The 4,858-nt window shown below is 36.7% G+C and overlaps 1 long non-coding RNA gene across 1 annotated transcript; it reads left to right on the top strand.

Moving 5' to 3' along the window:
* The first annotated feature begins 287 nt into the window (after positions 1-287).
* LOC113317571 lies at positions 288-2,496 on the top strand. Its single transcript, XR_003343665.1, has 2 exons — positions 288-593; positions 681-2,496. It is a non-coding gene; the product is annotated as an uncharacterized LOC113317571 (long non-coding RNA).
* Positions 2,497-4,858: the final 2,362 nt, after the last annotated feature.

The following is a 4,858-nucleotide window of genomic DNA, read 5'->3' as shown; positions in this document are numbered from 1 at the left end:
TTTCTAGATTTTAATCATAAATGTCCGAAATCTCCCCAACGTCCCCATCTTTAATGAGAGCAAGACTTATCGAAAGTCAAAGCATTAACTAATATCAGCCGTTGGATCTCCTCCCTTTTAAAGCTGAGCCGTTGGATAATGGCATATTCTTCAAAAGATTCCTGTCACAGTTCCGTGTGATTTTTTTTGGTTACTCGACGAAAATGCCCCTCCATCTTTCCTTCTATCTTTCTTCTATTATACTTAAAAGTTAAAACTGCCGAAATCCTTATAGAACCATGGGCAAAAGCGACGGCCAAATACCTTATTCTTTTCTACTTGAACAAAGACAAACAGCACCAAAATATGTCTCTTCTCTCTCGATTCCTATCTTCTCCACCGAAACCGAAATTTCCCGCCATCAACTTCGAATAATCTTTACTTAATTTCGACTTTAAAGTTTAGAGCTTCGATTTGATTGAATATTCAATCATCACCATCTAACCTGTAACCTAAATTCGAAATTGGGTCAATTGATTGAATCACTTCAGAATTTGGTGAGTATTCTCAACAAATACTTCCTGATTAATTTGGGTGAATAGTCTTCTCTTCAGGTAACGCTTGCAACATTAAGTGTTTGTATTTTGTAAATGCGTAATCAAAAAAACCCGAACGTAAAACACCCTAATCTTTTTTTCTAGGGTTTTCAGCTCTCTTCTCGGAGGAAGGTAAGAGGTCTCTGATCTTGGCGCATGTAGTATTTTCAATCAAGGTTAGTTGTTCTGTGCTTTTTCCCTGACTGCAATTAGAGATTTTTGGCGCCACTTTGTTATTCAAGTTTCTTCTTTGAAGGATAATCCTGAAATATGAAAAACTGTTTGTTGGCGTAGTTTATTCTAGGGAATGATTTATCATGTAATTGTAATTCATCAATCTAGCAATAAGGTAGTGGCAGCAAAACAGAATATTCCTTGAGCACAGGTTTCACTCTTATGCAACACTATCAAATAATCGATCACTCAGTACTTGAACCTAAACTCAACGGCCCTACAAATTGCATTCAGATTCATGAAAAGTGCAATCGGTTCATGTTCTCTTCCTGTACAAGGATAGCTTGGCATCATCTTTCCAGTTGTATTGTTGTGTATATGTGATCAACTAAGAGTACAGAGTCTACGGACCAGACAAGTGCTATTTGGATCGTTTGTGGGAGACCATTAAAAGAGACCAAAAAGAGTTGATTAGGAGATGGGATTGTAACTAAAAGGCAGTGTGGGGTCTATGAGCCCTATATATGGTTAGAGCAACTGCAGTGGTGCAATCATAATCAAAGACCAAGGACCAAAAAAAACGACCAAATTTAAGTTTAGTCCGTGGTGTTACACTAGGATGGAAAAGTAAATTTGGTCGCTAGGAAAAAGTATACACCAGGATCACATTATATGCCCGTCCCATTACCAGGATCACATTATATGCCCGCCCCATCACCAGGATCACATTATATGCACGCCCCATCAGCCATCAGGCGAACTTTATATGTACGCCTCATGAGGATCACATTATATGCCCGCCCCATCACCAGGATCACATTATATGCACGCCTCATCAACAGGATCACATTATATACCTGCCCGGTGACAAACGAAAATTATACGTTCGCTCGACTATATATAGTTTTGGTCTTGGTCCCAGACCAAATATAGTCTGGAATTTGATTTTGGTCCGGCTTTTAGTCTTTACTCCGTCCCGCTGTGTCTCGTCTCTGGACCATAGTTATAGGTTTGATCGTCCACTGTGGACGCTCTTAGGATCTATTGGTGGTCTTTATTTCTCGGATCCAATATCATTGTTCATTAGGGGAACAGTTCAGGTCATCGAAACCATTTTATTTATAATATAATTGTTCTGTGACATTTTCAGATTGTAAAGAGGTTTGAGCGCACATTAGCCTCGAAGCGTATGCTTAAACTTTGATATTTCCTTTAAATTATCCTATGTAGATGTGTATGTTCTCGATATGATGGATTTTGTAACAGCTATGATGAATCTTGTTTGTTTAATACAATCAGGTTTCAGTATCATCTATTGGCACCAGTATAACGATGAACTATATCTCAGATTCTTACACTGGACTCACAAACTAGAAAAGCTGATCTCTTCTCAAGTAACCCAGTCCAAATACCACCACAGATCAGTCCGAAAACCAAGCCTGAGTTATTAGATATACTGAGAGAATAGAATGACGAGAATGTTTAAGAAGACAACTAGGTATGCATCAAGAAAACAGTACGCAGAAACTAGACCTTGAGTTAAAAAGTTGATTTCTCCAACCTGTTCAAACCACCACATTCTTACCTCATTTCTCAGAAGACATTTCGGATGGTGTAGTTCATCACAGGAGGGTGCACGTAACTGGAAATTGTGTTAATTAGTTGTATCTAATTTATTTTAGAACGCCGTCGATGATTAACTGATTGTCATTAGACATTAGAGGCATAAAAGATAAATTGTGTTTCACACTTAAATTTCATTATAGTTTTCTGAGCAACTATTGCTTCCCGCAATGGTAAGTGCTTTTTTAACCACCATCTTCTTTATTTAGTAGTATGAAATATTGTGTTTGTAATTGTCTACATAGTCATTATTGTTCCGAGTTTCATGAGGAAACGTGTTCCACCTGATTTGCAATCTAATCAGATTTTGTTTTTTTTGCGAAGTGCCGTGGCTTTGCTAAAATAGAGATTAAGTGTTTGCCGACGTGCAACGCACGTGCACTCCACTTTTTAGTATAGTAGTTTTCTTTATTTTTTGGATTTTAATAATAAATACGTGAATTATTTAATTTTTTGGATTTAATCATAAATGTCTGAAATTAATATAATAATTTTCTTTATTTTCTGGATTTTAGTAATAAATACGTGAAGTTAATATAGTAGTTTTTCTAGAAAAATTCTGACGGTCATGATTTTAAAAAGATCACGTAAACTCGGTGTCATTATGCGTACTAATTTTAAGTCGTCCAATCAAATATCTTGGCCATCTAGCGGTTAGACATATCAAATAATGAGAGACGTCCGTCGGGTGTATACCAACCACCTACCCAATCTATACCGCACGTTATCAGATCAATGCATTATATTTCACGAAATTTCATCCAACGAATAAGAATGGTTTTTATCCGAGCCAATGAAAACGTGCGGTTACGCTCACCAACCAATAGGAGGGAGGGTAAGCTCCACCGGTGCTATTTTTATTTTGGAGTGAGAGATTGGATTGAGTTTTTAGGTTGTTGATAGGCCCTTGTAAGCTATAACTGAAATAAAAAAATATGATGTACAAGGTTGTTTTAATTTTGTTAATTGAAATAAAAGACTTATTTGCAATTATCCACTAACACAGCTATACATTTATCTCAACGGCTAAGAATATATGTATATTATCATCCGAGGGTCTTAAGCCACTAGCTTATAAAGCTTTCCCGCACAGTCATGTGTAATAGCACTGCCTTAAATATTATAAATCAATCATAACAAAAAAATAATAAATACCCCCCCCCCCCCAATAATTTGGGGATCTAGGCACCCGCCTATACTGCCTACATGATAAGACGACCCTGGGTGTGGCTACTGGTAAAAATGGACATGTTAAAAGAAACTGTTTTAAATATAACTACATAAGTAACAATAATAAAATATACTATGTTTAATTTTAATAATGCTTAAATAAATATAAATAATACTAATAATTTATTATTTTGTTATCTAATATATTACTAGTTCTTTTATATTTTCTTTAAATATTGTTATTTTTTTATTATAAATATAATCCATTTTTATTTCGCATAATAGCACTTGCTAGTGGAAGGAATTGCAAGCTAGGCTTCCGACCAGTTTCCTGTAAAATTCTTTTATTGCAATAAATAAAACCCCTTCTTTAAAAAATATAATAATAATATTATCATTATTATTATTTTATACAAAAAAAGAAAAGAAAAGAAAATAATATATGAACAAAAATAAAGGGTAAAATTTGTGTTTTTAATATAATAGTGTTTGTGGGTAAAAACTGTTTCTGCTGGTTTTGGTCAATTTGGGTGTGTGAATGAGAAACGAGCCTAAACCTTAAACAAATGCACTGCACGGGAGTACTTTAGATTCGAGAGATCAATCTGTACAATCCTGGCCTAAACCAAGAAATGACCGTTCCAGGCTTGCTTCGGTTACAAAGTGAAGGAGAAGGGTTGGTATTAGGGAGGGAAGCGAATGTGACTATTTTATGACTTGTATCAGAATGTGGAACTGGCTTGTGGAATGTAAGCTATCAGTTCTTTGGTGTTTTCTGGATATTGTATTGTTGTTAACCAACAATGTTGTTGTTTGGTTGAAATAGGTAGAGCCTATTTATACAAGTCATATTGAACGCACCCTGATCTCGTAGAAAGTGGAAATGATTGAGTGATGGAGAAGTGGGGTCGTGTGTAAATGCCAGAAAATCACGTTCCCATTATGAAGGAGACGGGTTAGTTTACACCCACTACTTCTTGCCGCCACTAACTGCCCCGCTTTCTGACACTTTCTTATAATGGACGTGTTGCACGCCGCGCTGTAAACCGCCAGACCAATACCCTGATGAGTACCCCCAGTTTGTGACATGTTTGATGTCTCGAGTGTTTTCGTGGAAAACGTGTAGCAGGTTGCTATGTGTGGCAAGTCAAAGTCAGGAGACTTGCCGCAGGAGAATAACATGTGATGCTATTAGGATTGTCTTGGCTGGTCGCCTAAGACTTGCCACAGGCCTGTCAATTCTGTGGCGAATTTGGACGGCTAAGATTGTGACCCATGAGAAAGGATGGACATTGATTATGGACACATTCTGTTGG

The sequence above is a fragment of the Papaver somniferum genome, chromosome 10 (assembly GCF_003573695.1).
Source record: "Papaver somniferum cultivar HN1 chromosome 10, ASM357369v1, whole genome shotgun sequence".
In the NCBI taxonomy this organism is placed as follows: Eukaryota; Viridiplantae; Streptophyta; class Magnoliopsida; order Ranunculales; family Papaveraceae; genus Papaver; species Papaver somniferum.
The sequence above is the reverse complement of the archived record's forward strand: the minus strand, read 5'-3'. Positions and strand labels throughout refer to the sequence as shown.